The 13416-nt window shown below is 40.2% G+C and overlaps 1 protein-coding gene across 5 annotated transcripts in view; it reads left to right on the forward strand.

Moving 5' to 3' along the window:
• TMEM117 (transmembrane protein 117) overlaps positions 1 to 13416 on the forward strand; it is a 216279-nt gene that overhangs the window by 172732 nt on the left and 30131 nt on the right. The gene's annotated exons all lie outside the window — the stretch shown is intronic.

Here is a 13416-nt window from a genome sequence, read left to right on the forward strand (position 1 = left end):
GAATCTGGGTCACAATTCTGTGGCCGAAAACTTCCTTCATACAATGCTGTGCCCTACCCCTTGCATTTGCCTGTGGTCTGAACCTTGTGTAACTCACCTGGTGCCTTGTGAGGAATTGGGTCATTTGGGCTGCAGCAGGGAAAAGGAATGTCAAGGGCCTGAGTGACTTTTGCTATTAGTCCTGGGCATGTTAGACTGTTAAACTGAAGTTTAGCAAAGAATCTGAGAACTGATGGGTCCTTTCTCTCCAGTGTATTATTACTTAACCCTGCCAGGAAAGACCGTTTCTGAGACGCTTAGTTCTCTTTAATGAGATATCTATTGCTTAAGTAATTATCATAGAGGTGACACTGTGGTGGCACTCAGAATTTATCACCACTGTGCTAGGACATTACAGCTATAGAAAGTTCTACAGTTCAGTTTTATTTCCCAGTGTCCACCATCATTCTGCGCTTGCTGCTGTTCATGGTTAGGGTAGGAAGGGTGGGAAATGGAATTAAGTTTTAGTTTCTATCTTTCTGCTGCTTTCTTTTCTCTGTATTTTACATTTTGTTTGCTCTTTCAAAAAGATTCAAGGGAATGTATAATAAATGATTGTACTTCATAGTGCTGTAATGAAAGCGTGAATGAAAATGCATGATGTATCAAGCTGTAGTGAATTCGATATTGTATGCCATGTAGAGAACAGACTTGTCTTGATACCAAATAATTATTAAGTCATCCTTCCGACTTTGAAAAATGAAGTTCCACTACTTCGACCTTGGAGTTGCTGAATATAGGGAATTTTATTTGATACAGCCTGTCCTGAGTACTATTTCATATTTTTACAACAACAAAGCGAGAGGTTCTTTTTAATTGCATTTTTTGACTGATGATTGTGGGATGGACTTATTTCTTTATTTAAAGTTATTTATTTGGAACACGCAACCAAGTTGGCATGTTTATTTACAGCGTAGTTCTGCAATAAAGTCAGGTTGAGACAGCAGAGTATTAAATCACAAGTGAAAATGATCAGGATCGTGATCCTTTGACAGAAGCATGCTTTAGAATTAAACATTTCCAGAAATTCTTTTTTATAGTGTTGCCTGTTTCCAGATTTTTTTCAGACCAAAAGCTTACCAAGCTTTAACAGCAAACCAGGAAAATTAGCTCCTCTCCCTGCACACCCCCCATAAACATATTCTTGGCATTAAGTGGTACAATTTCTGTTTGAGGCTATGTTAACTAAAATCACAAATGAATTTTCATCTAGTCTTTGAGTACAAACATTTTCTGTCAATTTGAATGGTAGCATTCATACTGTAAATGTGACAGTTTAGCAGCAAGAGAAAACCAATGGAATTTGGAAATCCATTCTCAATGCTGTGAAAAATAATCACATAACTGTAGAGGGGACAGCTTTGCCTGCTTAGTATCGTTAGCATTTAATATTTATCTAAGCCACCTGTACAGCATAAACAAACAAACAAACAAAAATAAAAATAAAGGACCAGGTTGTCCCTGCCCTGAAGGGCTACCTTTTTTTTTTTTTCAATTAGACATAAGCTGGGCAGACAAGTGAAGAGAGCACAGACAGATGAACCTTGTACAGACAGTTATACATGAGTGATGCTTAAGGGTAAGTGCACTTTTTACCTTTGGTTTCCATCCTGCAACAAACTCTGGCTGCCTCCCAGCCTCACTCTCCTTTTAATGTGGAAAGGCTCCTTCAGTCTGAGTGATAAATGGGATGTTCAGGGGACAAGTCAGGGAGACGAGCACAGATGAGATACAGAGAAGGCAGAGTCTTGTGACTGAAATGTAAATGTGAAAGTTATGACCATAAAAATATTAAAGCAACCTTAGAAAATGAATCATAGAGAAGGCTGCAGGACTACAGCAGGACCTCATGGACAACATGGCTAGCTTTTGACTTAGGCTGTGTTCCCATTTCTTCTGCCAGTCTCGCTGTGACACATCACTTCATATCCACCCTCCTTGAAATAAAGAAAAGGGACCTGGAGTATCTGTTTTAGCTGTCTGCTGTGCGTACAACTCCACTTTATTTTAATCAGTGTGTCCTTACAATCAATGGATAGATTGAAGTATAGCTGAAGTGCTTGTAAACATCTACAGTAGCCTGAGATGCCACAGGCCCTAGAAGTGCGAGCTTCCCTCCACCAAAGATGAGCAGACCCAATGTAACAAGCTCAGAGGAACCATCCCTTAAGCCAGAAGCAGAAGAAATGTGAGGGTGGCATGGCTTGAGTCCAGAGCTGCAGATCTGCAAGGCTCCTTCTCAGCTATTTTCACACCTGGTCAGAGGGAACATTTTTTTTTTTTTCCTTTTCTTTGCTAGTGTTTTATCCAGGAGACCTTCAGACTGTCCTGACTCACACAGGTAGGGTGCTCACCACTTCTTCCACTGCTGGCTGGCTGCAGTGTGAAAGTTTTGCAGTGTGAAAGTTTCACAGGGTCTAGGACAGCGTATCAGAGATAATACACATTCTAGGGTGTTTGAGAAGCAGTGCTGTGGTCTCCATTCCAGTCCTGATCACCAGGATGTTTTATCCAATGAAAAGACAAAGACTGCTTTTTTTTAAAATAGACTGCATATTTTCCCTCAGAGAAACAACAGATCTAATTCAGTCCAGTGCCTGAGAGCATCGGTTTTAAGGGATGTGTTTGCTTGTAGGAAGACAGAAATAGCCTTACAAGTTGTTGTTGTGTGTTGTTTGTTTTTTTTTTTTTAAATTATTTTTTTTCCCACAGTATAAAAGTGATAAAGGTAGTCATATTCACATGCTGAATTGTGCCTGCCCTGATCATTGAGATGCTGAGACACCAATGTCTGTATATTTCTGGCATGTATAGCATTCATTGCTGTACAGGGGCATCATTATATTTTCAATCTTAGTTTCAGACCAAATGCAAGACCATGCATATTAAAGCTGGATATGTAATAATGCTATTATCTTCTATTGGAACTTTTACTATTTTAAGGGGGAAAAAATCACATTTTTTGCATCCATATGTAATGGAAAAGCTGTTAACTAACGGAGTGAGTATGAAAAATGAATCTATAATCCTACATTCCACATCTCAGCAAGTAGACAGCAGATCCTGCAATAGCCTATGTACTATCTTGTGGTGGTGGTTGTTGTTGTTGTTGTTTTGTTTTGTTTTCTAGGGCCATTTTTCTTAGTGAGTTTGCTAATGGGTAGAAGCCTGTGCTGGCTGGATTATTAAATCTCGTGGGTCCGGGGGTGATGGATTGTTTCATCCCCATAGTGTCTTTTGTGAGCATTTACATTTTTTTTTTCAGACTTCTGAACAATCATAGAGTTTTTCAGCATCTCTGTGGAGCTGCACATTGTAGCTGTATCACTTTGAAATCCTGTAGTGTAAATTCTTGCCAATCTTATGATTTACAGCAACTTTTTATCTGACAGTACAGTCAAATGCAATGTCTAAGTGATCTAAAATCTACCCGAGAATAAGCGAGGCACTGCTTATGGCTATGATTCTTCGAGAAATCTCTTACTTCTGTATCCAAAACCAAACTAGCAACATAATCCCATTAATACTGAATGGGAATAAAGTTGTGAATAGGGAGAATAGATTTTTGTCCTTCTGGACAACTTTAAAGAAAGTAAGATCAAAGACAGTTAGATAATTAACATTTCTTATCATTGGTGCTGGATCGCTCCTTATGTGGTGTTAGCATATCAGCAGATGGAAAAAAATAATAATAACCAATTTCCAAATGCATTTTTCATAATATTTTTGTGTGTAAATTACTGTAACATGTAGCTGTAGACCACTGCTAGCTACTGCACTTGAAAAGCAACATATTTCATGGGTAGCCAGTCAGTTTTGTTGTGTTTTGTTTTCCTGCAAAACATCTGCTCTTCTATCTTTGGTAGAGTATTAATAAGAGAATTAGAAGGTTAACAGAAGAAAAACAGTCCTTAAACTCTTCTTTGTTTTTGTTGTTGTTGTTGTTTTCTTTTCTCCTCTTTCTTTATTTCCATAAAAAAAGAAGTAGTTAATTTATCTACTTTGTAATGTTAATTATGTATTGTATATGTTTGTTTAACAGAGAAACTTTACCAGCAAAATGGAACAGACTCTGTTCTTGTTAACAGATGTATAAAGCAGGGACAGATCCATTTATTTCAAGTTATCCTATTTTTACACTTGTGGACAAGATGTTTTGATTAAAATCTAGTGCATTGTGAATACATTAAAAAACACAAACAACATCAAGTGCATACAGAGTATGCACTTCCTCAAATAAAGCAGAAGTAGTCTTGTCTACACAAAGTGGGTAAAACTTGACTTTTTAGAGGGTTTTTTTGTTGTTGTTTTGTTTTTGTTTTTAGAAAATCTATTTAACTTTGCAAACCTAATTTGTTTGTAACTTTTAACTGGCTTTACACTCAGAAATTTGACAGAATTAATTAACATTTTTGCAAATGAGAGGAGAATACTGATTTACACTTTAAACAGAATACACAGGTAAAGTAGGTTTTCTTTGAAGCAGCTAAGCAACGTATGATTTTGTGTTCATAGACAAAGCAAGATGCACAAAATAATTTGTCATTCCTGTCAGAATAGATTCTCCCAGCTGTACATTTGATTCAAGAGTGCTATATATATTTCCTTGTTTCCTAACAAGCAACAACAACTACCAACTATTAGTTTGTTCACACAGAAGTTGACAAACTTTGAATGAACAGCTCAGAAAAAAAAAAAATAAAAAAAAAATTAACTCTTTTGTCAGCCTGCCTTCAGTATGTTTCTTTCTCGATTTACATGCTGTTTGGTTGGAGCTTGTTTCTGCAGGAGTCCTCTAAAAGCCTCCCGTTCATTATGAAAACTTTTGAAGTGAATACTCAGATATCTGAGTAGTTTCCTTCATACATGTGCTGGCATTTGTAACATTCGCAAACACAGAAATAAAATAAAAATCAAAACCCTTAAGAAAACTTCCATGTTAGTGAAGTTACCAAACAATTTGTACATCGTATGCTTTCTATTATTTCCTACTTGCCCTTTCAAGATAGCAGTCAAGACAGAGGGGCAGGTGACCAGTGGCGGGTGTTTCAAAGGAGCCAGAACAAATGGAAATTCGTATTTGATAAAACTGACAGTAGATCCAGTTCCTTTAATGCTATCTCTAGGCATTGCTAGGTAGCAGGATTTCACAGTGAAGAGCCATATAGCCATATTCCTTGAACTATTTTTTTCCGATATTACGTGGAGTGTTTCATTCCGCTCAGTGTACACTGCTTTTCACTAGCCAGTTTTAGACACGCCTGTCAAACAGCATTACAAAAATGGATGAGTGTTTTGAACAGTTTACATTGAGCTAATCGGGCAATCTTTGCTGAAGACCCCTGTGGTGAGGGCTGGGTCTACAGTGCTCTACCTCTCATGGCCTGTGGGGTCTCTGATAGAAAAGGGGACAAGTTGATGTGAGGTAATTTTGAGAGCATCCTTTCTGCAGAAAGTCATAGAGTTTCCTTCCTGCAGTCTCCTGCATAGGAAAGACTTGCCCCTCTTCTTATGTCCTTTCTACATCCTCATCATTCTTTGGATTGTGCAAATGTTCCTTATTAACAGTGATGTAAAATATTCAAAAATAGCCATGAAAAAATAAAAGTGAATTAGGACTAGAAGGGAACAACTCTTGATATACAGATTTACTTTGTTTACACTTAATACAAGTTCAAGTAACAGATCTGAGTACATTCCTAAATACTATTCAACAGAAGTTATAACATTTCTCATAGCGTTATTGGCACCATGACATTTCTTTCTGCTGGTTCAGACAAAGGCCTTTCCTATCCTAGAAATGATGCTGTTCTTGAACATGCCTCCACAGTTGCTAGTCTTACATTTATATCTGCATTGAATTTCTTGGTCCCAAAGTGCTTTGTTTTATTTCGCTGAGAGTCAGGGGTTTTTGGGGTGGTCACGTATTGCTTCTCTTTGTTTTGGACACAGAACTGTAGCTCTCCTGAGCTTCTCTTTCTCCCCATCAGACTTCTGTTTCCTCTTAGCTTTCCTGTATCTTCTGTCTGTAGCTGGTATCAAGGGAGTGGGTTATCCTGGCTATCCCGTACTGACAGGGACAAGTTCCTGTGGCCCCAGAAATGTTCTCTTTGAACAAGCAAGTAAAAATGGAGTCCCAGAGAATGAAGCTGCCCCTTTCTTGGCAGGCACGTGCATACGTACCAGTGCAGTCTCAGAGTTACCTCTCCACGAAACCTCCATACTTTCTTCCCAGCCACTTCTTGATGTTATCATTTTCTGTGGACAAAGCAAAAATGGAAATGTACTGCATTTGAAGACTGAAGAATAATAGATTGCCTTTTAAATACACTACTTTTATTTTGAAGAGGAAACACCTTTGAGTTTGATGTAAGTGTATGCAGTGCTTATGTAAAAGGATGATGAGGAGATGGGGAAAGTGCTGTACTGTTTTGTATAATTATAACCCAGAAGTTTCCAATGAAATATTTTCAAGAACCTGGCGGGTGTGTAAATTCTCTTTGAACATTCCTGAAACATTCCTTTGACCCCTTCCCAGACCTCATTATAAAGTCCAATCTATTTCTTCAGATCTTTCAGTTACTCTGGGACTAAGAAAATGATAAGTAAAATCATTCCCCTTTGAGAGAAGGTGGGCGTCTATTTGTCCATTATTGCACAGTACATACCCTGCCTTTTTAATGAGCTGTCTGGTTTATGCTGCAGTGTTTTCATTCTGTGCTTGTCTAGTTTGATAACCAGCACCATCATTTTATGCTGTGGATTTTGTCAAGCAAGACATGCAAAGTACAATATTTTTAAGTACATTTCTTCCTTTGGGCTGCTTGAGGATGGTTAAATCTTACTTGGACATATTATTTTTGTCTCAGAAATTACAGATGCAATTAGAGAGTTTGCTTCAACTGCTGTAACTTGTATTCGTGCTGCCCTGAATCTGATCGTGCCAATCTACAGCAGCTGAGGGCTGGGCCCTTTTTTTAGCTCTGTGATTCAGTTCCTCATTTGCTGGAAAGGAACAACTGTAGTTCTTTTCTTTCACTAGTTGACTCATTGTCTGCTTAGCCCCTAAGGTGCTCAGAGAAAGATGCTGTCTGCCTTGGTACAGCTTCTAGCATAATCAGGCACCAGTCCCAGCTGGAGCTTCTTGGCTCTGAGATGACTACACAGAAAATGAATTAGCTCAAAAAGCTTCTCATTTGTCACAGTCGCTCCCTTTTACCCTGACAATGGGTATGTGCCATACATGTGACACTGAGGCCTTTCTTTCACAGTTCAGGTATTTGCCTGACATAATGAAGCAGTTCTCCAAAAGCAGTCGTAGCATCTTCACACACTGCCCCCTGAAAATGCCATATCCAGCCCAAATGTACCAAAAAGAAAAAAAGAAAAAAAAAAAGAAAAAAAAAAAAGATGAATTCTAGGAACAAGAAAAGCTGGAGATTATTTGCAATTCTTTCACAGCAGTATTCCCATCTTTGGTTGTGAAGACTCTTGTCTCAGATTCTACTGTAATGAGTGTGTGATAGGCTTTGTTGTTGTAGCAGGGTGTATGTCCCATGTGCGTTGCATTGCTTAATATTATGTTGCAGCAGTATATGTTGATATAACAGTAATGATGACATTCAGATAAATTTAAATGCTCCACAGCAATGCTCACGAATGGCCAGAATTCTGCTTTGTACTGAGCCTTGTTACAAAAGTTTTTATCTGAGTGAAAAATCTGAGATGAGATTGAACTGGTTCAGCTGTTCTTTAAGTAATAGAACTGCATGCAATTTGTAAATGCAACCGTGTGAGTCAAAGAAAAAAAAAAAGACAAATCTCAGAAAGTCATCACTAGAGAGTTACCTTAAGCCAACTTTTATGCCTATCAATAATTCACATTTAGTGACATGGTGTACTGAATTCACAGGACTCAGTGACAGGTGGTAGCTGGGCATGCAGGTCCACTTAGCAACAGCACTGAGTTCAAGTAAAGTGAAGAAGGAAAAATCAGCTTGGTTGCTCTTAATCAAATCTTAGAGGGGAGCAGTGACAAGAATATGCCTGATCTTGGCTTAAATGCGTTATTTCTGCAGAGTTGATCAAATACCATTTGTTTATACTTCCTTAGAAAGTCTGAAGGCTGTTATATGAAACATTAACAAAAGGATATGCTTATTTTTATTGCCTTTGAGTTCTTCTAATGCACAATACAGCTGCTGCTTTTTTTTTCTATAACAAAGGGGACATATATAGTTAATCACCGAGTGTCTTGAGATAATGAGTACATTAGATATTTTTGCATCTGTTTGAATCAGACTTTATTGTACTCATCAATAGGTAATTTCACTCTCACATGTATAGAGGAGAGGAAGTTTTCCCTAGTCTCTTCTAATGATTTGAAGTTATAGTTGCCGTGGTTTCTGACTTTGAACTAACATTTAATTACTCAGCTGTATTGTGTTTGGACCCATGTCCCTGTGGGTCATAGGTATTGTACAAGCGTGGCCTTAATTTAATAAAGTTTCTAGTCTCCTTCAGGCCAGAAACTAAAAAGTTGTTATTTTCTGGAATATGACAGTGTTTGTCTGGCTGTCCTGTGCTGCTCATTAGGGAGGGGAGATTCCCCAACATGACACTGTGTGCTGTAGGTGTCTTAACACATTGCCACTATTGTTGAAGTGGTACAAACACAGATTAAAAAAAAAAAAAAAAGATGTTGAACAAGCTGGGAAAGAGCTATATTTTTCACTTCTCTTCCCCAACACTTGTTCAACTGCTGCAATAGCAGATAATGCTGACCTTGTCTTGATAGTAGGCACTATCCATCCTTAACCAACACAGTGTGGTTGTCAGAGCATTGGCACTCACTTACACTAAGGACTGAATCCATTTGTCCCTGGTCAAAGAGTCACTCTCAGGAAGGTAATCCATGTCCTAAGGCAGCAGGTTGCCAGTTTGAAGTGCCCATCAGGTCTGGAGGAGCTCATCAGTCAGCTGCAGCTCTGTGCCCAGCCAACTCCAGCCTGAACCAGCAGTTTGCAAACAGTTCCCTGTCCTGAGGAAAGACAGTGGTGGTGATAGCTCTGCTTGATCCTTTGAAATGTTCTCATTATCCTGAGGTTAATGCATCATGCCATTCCCGCATGTCCTATTGCTGGTCACCAGAAAGAAGAGATCAATGTTTGCCTCTCAGTACCCCCTCTTCAGCTGCTTCTCATACATCTTGACCTCTAGGCCCTTCACCACCTTTGTAACCCTCCTTTGGACACTCTCTGATAGTTTTATGTCAATAGAAGACAGACCTGAGGGAATGGTATGGAGATGGGACAGGGAAGAGTCAGGCTGAGTATTAGGGAAAGGTTCTGCACCCGGAGGTGGTTGGACAGGCTCCCCAGGGCAGTAGTCATGGCACTGAGCCTGATGGTGTTCAAGAAGTATTGGGACAACACTCACAGACATAGGGTCTGATTTTGAGGTGGGCCTGTTTGGAACCAGGAGTTGGACTCAGTGATTCTTGTGGGTCCCTTCGAACTCAGGACATACTGTGATTCTGTGATTCTATGAAAATTGCCTAATAGCAGATAAAAAGCAGCTCTGCTGGGTTTGGGACACCAAAACCAAGTGAGCACCTCAGCCGAGGAATGGGCTCCACCAGTAGTATCTGTGCCACTCAGTGCTGTCAGCTGGAGGAAGCAATTGTGGACGGCATCTTCAAGAAGGTGCCTTCTTAAATCCTTTGAACTCTTTGAATCCTTCTAGAATCCAGTGACCTCTTGAATCCTGCCCTGGCCAGTTATGTTTCCATCTTTTCCTCAACAACCTTAGAAACTTATGGAGCATTGTGCTTGTCAGTACATTTATGGCCTGCACACCTCCCAGCATTGGTTACATGATACAGTACCCCAGAACACAGCACTGTAGATGTTCTGCCTGGTACCGGTCATTTTGGAAAGTGGTTTTATTTCATCTTTTAGGAGAGACCTTCCAGCTCTTCCTTTCATACAAAATCATCTTCAATTTCACTCTCCCTCAGCTCTCAGTGAGTGCTGCTATCATGTGGTTTCCCACATCAGTAATACACGAGGAATTAAATGAGGGAAATGTGTGGCTAGGTAATCCATTTTATCGCCTGTAGATGAAAATAAGAAAATGGTGTAAATCTCTTTCTAATGCATCATGGTGTGGATTTAAGAATATAATCTCATAATCCTTCCTGGATGGCTCTTTGCTTTTAGTTTCTCTCAGGTGGTCTTTGGGTTTACCTATATACAATACACAGCAGACATTAGGGTTGTGATTAAATTTCATTCCACTTCAGAACTGTATGCCCAAAGCAGAGAAACAAACAATCCTCCACAACATCAGTGTTACCATGTACAACATATCATTCACTTAGGGGTGGGTGGTGGAAGTGACCTGCTTTATCAGGCAGGCGACGTTAGAGGAAGCAAAAGGGACTGCTTTTGGTTCTGTCTGAAGCCCAAAAGAGAACTTTTTGATGACTTTGCTTCATCCTGTTTTATGTGGACTGTTGGGAAAGGCTGCTCTGGCCATCCAGACTGTCCCACAGCATTTCTGATGGCCGGCGGCTTTGTGCTGCACCAGTCACTGGTGGCTGCTGCCTCCGAGCGTGTTCCCTTGGCTGCAGGCTGGTACTTTTGTCCCGACCTTAAGCTGTGAAGCAAGAGCTACATCTTCTGAATGAATGTTAAATACCCTTGGGGATGTTCCTGGCATCCAGGCCAAACAATTACTGCACTAATCTAAATTATACAAACTTCTACTATTCCTCAAGGTCAGGCTGCAAAGATTTGCATATCTAGACAAAGTGTTCCGTATACAGGGCATGAGACAAAGGAAAGCATCACACAAACAAGCCTAACATCAGAACTAAACAGATGATAATTTAAGCAAACACAAATACAGTTGTACCTAAAAAATGACGTTAAAAATGAGACAGCACTACTGAGGCTGCCGAGTCATGCATCGAGAAGTTATGAGATGCCAGGATTAAGGTCGCTGGCATAAACTTCTCACCTCCATTGTACCTGTTCTCTATGATACAATCTTTAATTATCTGTTTGCACCCATTTCTCCGCAGGACCTCTGTCTCACAGGCTGCACTGGATGAATAGTGTTCACTTAACAAGAAGCTATTCAGTGTTTTGTTTTATCCTTTTTGTTCAGTGTGTGGCCCCAGGCCTTACTTGCTGCACACTATTGAAACCTTCATAAGAAGATGGAATCATTCATTTCCTCATGGGCTTTTTTTTTTTTTTTTTTTTTGTGGCACTCATCGCTGCAGTTCCTAAGGGCTTTTCAAGCATTAACGTATTTATCTTCACAATAGCCTTCACAACAGGAGCATTATTGTCCGTTATTGTCCACATTTCATACTAAGGCACAAAGACATTAAAGTCAAAGGGTCCCTAATTTGAGATGTCTGAGGACATTATTATGAAAATTTATATTATTACCCATCTTTTAGCTGAACAGTTAGCTAATTGGGGAGAAGAGTCTAGTATATTATTTCATTAGAAGTAGACAGAGCCACATATTTATTTGGTGTAATCTTATTTATTATTATACTGACAGCCCTATTTCCCTCACAGAAATCAAATGGTTGTAGAAGCAGTTTCTTTTCTTGTTCTGAGTGATGGCTATGACTCTGTCATATATTTTGTCTCCATAAAAAAAAAAAAAAAAGGTTATTTTTTTATACTGAAAGAAGAACAGGCAACCCTGTACTAGGCACTACAGGACTCTTACTATCCCTACAGGTATTTTGTCAACCCTTCCTCATCTCCCCAGTGGCAATATATTCAAGTCCAGCTCTGACTTATGTCAATAACAGCCATGGCACTTGTCACTTAAAGAAATATAAGCTCTGGGTGGGTTCTTGAGCCTATCACACTGGGAAAAAATAATAATAACTGCCTGGGAATAGTTTGGTTTTAGAAATTCACTTAGTATTTCACAGAAAAAATCAGTTCTTTCTGGCAGTGATGACTCACATAATAACTGGTGAAGGTTTCGCATCTACTGTTGTCTCTTGTATTTGCCCTCTGCCTTCCCAGCTTCTGTACCAGATGCAGAGTGCAGAACTACTGGGGCCTATTCCACAATATCTATTCCTACCTTGTAATCACAACAGTTAGATCCTCTTTAGTGAAAAAGGGTTATGTCCCCTGGAGCAAACAGTGTGACCATGACCTAAGTAAGGATCATGTCGTGCGCACACACAGTACAGATAACCTCACCTTGACATTTCTTAGTTCATGAGTCTTTACCATTGAAATGTCCAGACAGCTCCTATAATGCAGGCCTTTCTGTGCACATAATTCCTTCAGGTTTCACAAAAAAATAGGATCCTCAAAGTGAAGAGTCTGCCATACAAATGCAACATGTCTTATCTTTGTACTGGAATGGCTAGCTCCTCTGCACAGATATTTGCTGTGTGAGCTACCTGCTAATGGCAGCATGTTTTTTTTTCCTTCCTATAAGCCTCCTTAAAAGAAAGAAGAGACACGTTGTCTCTGGGCTTCACATCAGTTTGTTGGAAGCAAAGGCTGGTGATAACTGTGGTGATGGTGACCATACCAATCTCCAGGGCCAAAGAAGCAAGAACTCTTTCTGCCCATTTCCCTAAACGTGGCTTTTTCCTTCCTGGCAATTCCAAGCCTTCTCTCCCAGTGTCCCTGTCAACCCCCAACCTGGATCTTCCCCATCCCTGGTTCTGTGATTTCTCCCACTACCTTTATCCATTTCCAGTTTTCAGTCTGTGAACCTCTCATTTCTAGTCTTCCTATTCAATAAATCCTAGTTATTCACCCTGAGGTGGTTGTCCGAATCCAAACCTCTCCCGTTCTCCCTCTGCTCTCTCCCCGGGTCAGCCAGTCTCTACATCCTGCTCCCCTCCTCACAATCCTTTCTAACATGCCACCCTCTGCCCTGATTCAAGCCATTCCCCTCCTCATGGTCTCTTTGTTCAGCAAATTCCAATTTTCCTACCAAATCTCTCTCTTTGCTCTCACTTCCCTTCACAGAATATCCCTGGGGAGCATAGCCCTCTGTCACACAGAGGTACCAGGCCTGGTGCTTGGTCTCTTGGAGTGCTGGTGGGGAGGGAAGGGCTTGGGGTCACTGTGGCCCTGCTTGACTCAGACCCCTCCTGTCCCCATCCTCCCTTGTGCACACAGCTCCAGTTCCCTGGCTCCATCTACATTCAGCATGTTTGGGATTGATAATTACAAGAAAGCTGACTCCCAGCTTTCAGCTGATATAGTGGGGGTGGCTCAGTGCTTCTTTGAGAGCAGCTCCGTGTCCTGCCACAGGCAGCAGTGGTGGGGTGGGAGGCAAAGGGGAGATGTAGGATGCTCTGTCTCTCTTATA

The sequence above is a fragment of the Anas platyrhynchos genome, chromosome 1 (genome assembly GCF_047663525.1).
Source record: "Anas platyrhynchos isolate ZD024472 breed Pekin duck chromosome 1, IASCAAS_PekinDuck_T2T, whole genome shotgun sequence".
In the NCBI taxonomy this organism is placed as follows: Eukaryota; Metazoa; Chordata; class Aves; order Anseriformes; family Anatidae; genus Anas; species Anas platyrhynchos.